Source organism: Heterodontus francisci, unplaced genomic scaffold, assembly GCF_036365525.1.
Source record: "Heterodontus francisci isolate sHetFra1 unplaced genomic scaffold, sHetFra1.hap1 HAP1_SCAFFOLD_421, whole genome shotgun sequence".
Taxonomy (NCBI): domain Eukaryota; kingdom Metazoa; phylum Chordata; class Chondrichthyes; order Heterodontiformes; family Heterodontidae; genus Heterodontus; species Heterodontus francisci.
In genome coordinates, this window is record NW_027140402.1 from 1,035,606 (window position 1) to 1,043,520 (window position 7,915).

At 43.4% G+C, this 7,915-nt stretch overlaps 1 non-coding gene across 1 annotated transcript; it reads right to left on the reverse strand.

The window, feature by feature from the left end:
* Positions 1-5,173: 5,173 nt before the first annotated feature.
* On the reverse strand, positions 5,174-5,255 carry trnan-guu (transfer RNA asparagine (anticodon GUU)). Its single transcript has one exon. It is a non-coding gene; the product is annotated as a tRNA-Asn (tRNA).
* Between the last annotated feature and the right edge of the window lie 2,660 nt (positions 5,256-7,915).

The window sequence follows — 7,915 nt, forward strand, 5'->3', positions numbered from 1 at the left end:
TTTTTCTGTTGATTTTACACTCAGGTTCTTTCTGAATCCATGTGTTTGCAGTTCTTTGTGCGTGAGAGACATGGAGATATGCTTAAACATTTCCCAACAAATTATTCATATCTCCGTCTTTCTCCGAACTTTGTACAAACACATTAATGTGGGAATCACACACACCAGGCCGTCAAACCTCTCCGCTAAACATTGAAAGGTGACAGTGGTTATTGTGACGGGGTTCCATTTATTCAGACACATCTGGTATAAAGGTAATAGTGATCAAGATGTGATTCACACATGTAATGTATTTGTATATTATGTTCATGAGGGAATGATGTAAATAAACACGTCCTTGCACTTCCCATACTTGGTGTACATTTTCTCTGCTCATGCCCCCTGAATATATCAGAGAAAATGGTGATGAGGATGAGATAAAAGTCCGAAAATATTGGCAGCAAACAGCAGCAGGGACTGCAGTGAACAAGATCAGCCAGCTCCTGGTGAGCTACCTGCTCGGATGGTGGATATTTTGGGTGGATTGTGTGAAGCCTGGGCCACAGACTGTCTCCTCAGTTGAATGAGATGCCGCAGGGTCTCAGTGTGCATCCGATTCAAAGTGATGTTTTGGGAAAATATGGCTACACCCATGGGATACATGGCTCGGAACATATGAGAGGGCTCGAGAACCATTCAGTTCATATATTGAAAGAATTGAAATGTTTTTCAGAGCTAATAACTAATTGGAATGCGAAGATGAAAATATAGAGGCCAAGACTCAGAATAAAGAAATTCTTGAGGGCAAGAAAGCAATTTTGCTAATGGAAATTAGCCTGGAAGTGCATGACCAGCTAACAAAGCTTCCTGCTCCCATCAAGGCAAAAGATGTGCCATTCAAAACAATCATCACTAAGTTAGAGGAACATTTCAACCCGAAGCCACTAGAGATCACGGCAAGCTAGAAATTTGGAACCAGAAAGCAAAAAAGTAGTGAAACAGTTGGTGAGTACATTGTGGCACTGAAGAATTTATCACTACATTGCAGCTTTGGCACAGTCTTTGACGGTACATTATGAGACAGATTTGTGCTTATATTGGTGAATGAGAAAAGATACTAAACACACAAAATCCGACATTTGAGCTCGCGTGTCAGATTGCTGTTTCCATGGAGATAGCATCAAAGAATGCTCGGGAATTTCATCCTGTGCCAGTGATAGTAACACACTTCAGGGGAGTTTAAAAAAAAACCTGGAAAATGGGCTTTCAAATGGCAGATACAATTTACACAGAGAATTGTGAAGTGATACAATTAGGGAGGAAGAATAAGGCGAGGCCATATAAATGAAATGTTACAATTCTAAAGTGGGTGCAAGAACAAAGAGACAATGTACACCAATCTTAGAAGGTTTTAAAAGGCTGCTAAGAGAAAACAGGACACTTGGCTTTATTAATAGAGACATAGAGTAAAAGCAAATAAGTTATGATAAACCTTTATAAAATACTGGGTCTGAATGGCCTACTCCTGTACCTCCACAGAAAGCTTCCATTCCAGGTTTACACACACTTGTCAGGATCACTCTCCATAGATCCCACCACTCCACGCAAGGATATCTCCCTCACGATCAGATCACAGGTCCTTCGTCCTACCACATCCAGTCATGAATGATGGTGGAGAGATGAGATGAGGAGGCTCCAAAAACATCCCCATCCTCAATGATGCTGGAGCCAAAGGTGAAGCATTTCTAACAATCTTCTTTCAGAAATTGCTCAGTGGATGATTCATCTCGGCCTCCTGAGGTCCCCAGCATCACAGTTTCCAGTCTTCAGCCAATTCGATTCACTCCACATGATAGCAAGAAACAGATGAAGGCACTCGATACAGCAAAGACTATGGGCCCTCACAACATTCCGGCTCTAGTACTGAAGACTTGTCCTCCAGAACTTGCTGCACTCTCAGCCAAGCTGTTCCAGTAGAGCTACAACACAGGCATCTAGTCGACAATGTGGAAAATTGTCCAAGTGTGCCCTCTCCATAAAAAAAATCAGGACAAATGCAATCTGACCAATTACCGCCCCATCAGTCTACTATCAGTCATCAGCAAAGTGATGGAAGATGTCATCAACAGTGCGATCAAGCACCACACACTTGGCAATAATCTGCTCATCGATGCTCAGTTTAGGTTCTGCCACGGTCTCTCGGCTCCAAGCAAATACTAGCAGGTAGAGTATAATGTGGGAAAATGTGAGGTTATCCACTTTGGTAGGTAGAATGGAAAAGCAAAATATTATTTAAATTGCAAGAGACTACAGAATGCTACGGTGCAGTAGGATCTGGGTGTCCTTGTACATGAATCACTAAAAGTTGGCATGCAGGTAGAGCAAATAATTAGGAAGGCAAATGGAATGTTACCTTTTATTTCAAGGGGAATGGAGGACAAAAGTAGAGAAGTCTTGCTGCAAATGTACAGGGGTGTTGGTGAAATCACACCTAGAGTACCGTGCACAGTTTTGGTTTCCTTATTTAAGGAGGGATATCCTTGCAGTGGAGGCAGTTCAGAGAAGGTTCACTGGATTGATTCCTGTGATGAAGGGGTTGTCTTATGAGGAGAGTTGAGCAGGCTGGACCTGTACTCATTGGAACTGAGAACAAATGATAGGTGATCGTATTGAGACATATAAGATTCTGAGGGGGCTTGACGGGGTAGATGATGAGAGGATGTTTCCCCTCATGGTGGAATCTAGAACTCAGGGACACGGTTTCAGAATTAGGGGTTTTCCATTTAAGAAGGAAATGAGGCGGAATTTCTTCTCTAAGAGATTCATTAATCTTTGCAGAGAGCAATGGAGGCTGGATCATTGAATGTCTTCAAGACTGAGTTTGACAGACTTTTATCTACCAGGAAGTCAAGGGTTATGGGGAGCAGGAAGAAAGTGGGAGTGAGGCCATGATCAGGTCAGCCATGATCCTATTGAATGGCGGAGCAGGCTCGAGGGGCCAAATGGCCTACTCCTGCTACTATTTCTTCTGTTCTTCTGTTCTTATAACCTCATTGCAGATTGGTTCAAACAGAGACGAATGAGTGGAATTCCAGAGGAGAGGTGAGAGTGATTGCCCTTGAGTGAGTGTGGCATCAAGGATAACTAGCAAAATTGAAGTCAATTGGAATCGGGGGAAAACTCTCCACTTGGTGGAGTCGTACCTCGCACAAAGCAAGTTGGTTGTGGTTAGTGGAGGCCAATCATCTCAGCCCAGGACATTGCCTCAGGAGTTTCTCAGGGTAGTGTCTTAGGTCCAGACATTCTCAGCTGTTTCATTGTTGACTCAGAAGAGTCAGAAGCGGGAATGTTCCCTGCTGATTCACAATTCCTCAGATACTGAAGCAGTCTGTGCCCACAAGCAGCAAGACCTATACAACGTTCAGGCTTCAGCTGATAAGTGACAAGCAACCTTCTGGCCACACAAGTACTAAGCAGTGAACATCTCCAATGAGAGAAAATCAAACCATCTGCCTTTTGATATTCAGCAGCATTACCATCGCTGAATCCCTCACCATAAACATCTTGGGGGGTTACCATTGACCAGAAACTAAACTGGACCAGTCACATCTATGCTGCGGCCATAAGCGTAGGTCAGAGATTGGGAATTCTGCAGCAAGTATCTCACCTCCTGATACACCAAAACCTGTCCACTATCTACAAGGCACAAGTCAGGAGTGTGATGGAATACACCTCACTCAACAACACTCAAGAAGCTCAACACCATCCAGGACAAAACATCCCACTTGATCAGAACCTCACCCACCACCTTAAACATTCACTTCCTCCACCACCAGCACACAGTGGCTGCAGTGTGCACCATCTCCATATGAACTGCAGTAACTTGCCAAGTATCCTTCAACAGCACCTTCCAAGCCCGTGACCACTACCACCTCGAAGGACAAGGGCAGCAGATGCATGGGAACTCACGACCTGCAGTTTCCCCTCCAAGTCACTCACCATCCTGACATGGAACTATATCGCCATTTCTTCGCTATTGTTGGGTCACAATCCTGGAACTCCCTCCCCAATAGCACTGTGGGTGTTCCTGCACCATATGGACTGCATCAGTTCAAGAAGGCAACTCTCCACCACCTTCTCAACGGAAATAGGAATGGGTAATAAATGCTAGACTTATCAGTGATACTCGCGCCCAAGAATGAATAAAAAACAAATCATTCTCCACAGATTCCCCACAATTCAGGCTTGGACATTTACTTCAGGAGCACAGAGCTTTATATAACTACAACATGAGTTCCAATCTTCAGATTCCATTAGCCTTTCACATTATTTTCTACCAGTCCACTAGCTTTTAGTGATTCAGCACTCGGGTCTCTGCTTCTCCAGTTTCTAACATCTCACCACTTATAAAAAACACTCTGATCTATCTTTTGTAGGTCCTAGATGACCCCTCATTTTAAACTCCATCTGCCAAATCATTGCTCACTCACTTAATCTGTCAAGAAGATTTGAAAATAAATGTCTTGCCAAAGGATAATGTTCTGCTTCTGCTCCCTCGCCATTTGCTTTTCCCGTTAGTCTTTCATTTGGTGTAAATCCAGAGAAAGTAAAGATGGAAGGAAGGGAGGGAGGGAAAAATCTTCCTCCTTTTCGTGATCCCAATTTGATCTTCATTCCAGTCCAATTTGGTGAAGAATTCCAATTGTCTGTCTCAATTTTAATTAAGTATAAACAATTCTGGAATCACCTTCTAGATATTTAGTTTAGTTTAGAGATACAGCACTGAAACAGGCCCTTTGGACCACCGAGTCTGTGCCAACCATCAACCACCCATTTATACCAATCCTACACCAATCCCATATTCTTACCACATCCCTATATTTTCCTACCACCTACCTATACTAGGGGCAATTTATAATGGCCGATTAACCTATCAACCTGCAAATCATTGGCATGTGGGAGGAAACCGGAGCACCCGGAGGAAACCCACACAGACACAAGGAGAACTTGCAAACTCCACACAGGCAGTGCCCAGAATTGAACCCGGGTCGCTGGAGCTGTGAGGTTGTGGTGCTAACCACTGTGCCACTGTGCCGCCAAGATGTTGACAAGAACAGGTTTCCAGGCCGACTTAACACAAAATTTCCCCCCCGCCCCCCGGAAACAACAATGCACTAGACAATTCATAAACTAACAACAAGGATGGGATTTGAACCCACACGCGCAAAGCACAATGGATTAACAATCCATCATGATAACCTCTCCACCACCTTGTCAACTGTTTTGGCGCGATGGTCACCTTCAGCTCAGATCCTGACTGTGCAGCCAGATGTGCAATGATGGAAATGTAGCTTCTGTAAGTAAATCAAATTTCCATCACATCAGGTCATGGCTTGTTGCGAATGGAGCGGTGTGAAACATTCCAGACCATGTCCAACACGTTTCTACTCAGTGTGAAAACTCACCACGGAAAGACTGGAACAAACAATCATTTGATCACACCATGATTAACATCACTCAGACACCTGAACCATTAGGTCACTGACGAAGTCATGATGACTTCTAATTTCTCATGAAATGACAACTGAACTGACTGGAAGAATTGCTTTAACTCCACATGATCAGAGAGACAGAGCCTCAGACTGACTTGTCAGGTGGTGTAAACAGATATTACTGCTTCTGATCTTCACCAGAACAGAGAGTGAGATGTAACATTGATCATCAAACAGAGTGTGAGAGAATACAACAGAATAAAACACAGGGAGAGACACTGTGGAATAACAAATAGATTTGATTGGAATGTTGAGTTTTAATTGGAATGGATAAAACACCAGAAACAACAGATTAAATTGGGATTCTCATCATTATATTGATCTGGGACAGAAAAGAGAAACTGATGGAAGGAAGGGAAGAAGGAAGAAAAGAAAGGATGGAACTGTTACTTTTTTCAGTTTTTTCACTTGCCCATCAAAGCTGGAGAAAAAAGTTGCAAATAACAGAGAATTTCACCAAAAAGGGAGATTAAATGCTGCCGAAACCTTGGATTGAAGGATGCCCCAACAGATCACCTGTTTAACTGTCTCCTCACTGGGGGATTTCAATCAGTGAGCAATATTATTCACTACTTTTTTTGTGAAATGAACCCAGAACTGTCACTTGGAATTAATATCTGTGTTCCAACTCCTGAATAATAAAATTGTGAGTTTCTCAATATTATCTGGACACATTTCCTGCTGAAAGAACTAAGAACTCTTTTCTAATTTACACAATACTATATACAACTCATCAAGCCTCCTAAGCTGGCATATTTGGTGCTGCTCTCTCTTCTCCCAAACCTCATCTCATGTGACTGTTACATCATCACTCTGACAGTGGGAGAGGTTGATCCCACTGTCTTCAGCATTAACCCTTTACATTCTTGTGCTACACTGTCTGTCCAAAAAATGGTTAGAGAACTTCCTTCATTTATCGAAACACCAACAGCTGCCATTTGTAAATCAACTCAAACCCATCAGAGAGAGAGAGAGAGAGACTGTCAGAGAACTTCCTGCATCCAGTCCTGACCCTGTCACACTCAGCAGCTGCTCACCCAGACCCCACTCTCATCAACACTGAATACTGTTCCCGAGACCCTTCAAATAATGTTTATAAAAGGCGGAAACATTCAAAGTTCATCGCAGCTGGACTGAATAGAACAAAGCTTAATATCTTTTCACCGTCAGTCGGTGACCACATGAGAGACAGTCCTTAAATCAGTAGCATAAATTATCAGCTGTAAGAATGTTTGTCATTGGGTTGAATAATTTCTGTGTGAGAAATATTCCAGCATCATAAACCAGGGGAACGTGCTGACTGAGCTGTGTCTTCATCTCTTCTGGTCAGTCGGACAGTTCACCCTTCATTCTGCTCTGGTTCGCTTTCCCCAAGCGGATCTACAGATTCTCAAATAGTCAGAGAGTCGTACAGCATAGAAACAGGTCCTTCAGCCCACCGCATCCATGTCGACCATAATGCCTATCTATACTAATCCCACCTGCCTGCATTAATTCCATATCCCTCTATGCCTTGCTCATTCAAGTACCTGTCCAGATGCCTCGTAATTGTCACTACTGTTCCTGCCTCCACCACCTCCTCAGGCAGCTCATTCCAGATACCCACGATTCTTTATGTGAAAGATTTACCCCTTTGATCCCCTTTAAACCTCCTCCCTGTCACCTTAAATCTATGCCCTCTAATTTTAGTCACCCCTCCCATGGGAAACAGACTCTGGCTATCTATGCTATCGATGCCTCTCATAATTTTATATACCTCTGTCATGTCTACTCTCAGCCTCCTTCGCTCCAGGGAAAACAGACCCAGCCTGTCCAATCTCTCTTGATAACTCATGCCCTCCAAACCAGGCAACATCCTTGTGAATCTTTTCTGCACCCTTTCCAGCTTAATCACATCTTTCCTGTAATGCGGCAACCAGAACTGCACACAGTAATCCAAATATGGCCATACCAACGTTATGTATAACTGTAACATGACGTCCTAACTCTTGTACTCAATGCCTCGGCTGATGAAGGCAAGCATGCCATACGCCCTCTTCACCACCCTGTCTACCTGTGTTGCCACTTTCAGGGAACTATGTACTTGCACACCAAGGTCTCTCTGCTCAACAACACTCCCCAGAGCCCTGCCATTCACTGTATATGTCCTGCCCTGGCTTAACTTCACAAAATGCATCACTTCACACTTGTCTGCATTAAATTCCATTTGCCAAGCCCTTGTCCACTTTCCTAGTTGATCTATATCCTGTTGTAACCTTCGACAACCTTCTTCACTGTCCACTATACCACCAATTTTGGTGTCTTCTGCAAACTTACTAATCATGCCCCTTACATTCACATCCAAGTCATTAATATAGATGAAAAACAACAGGGGGTCCAGCACC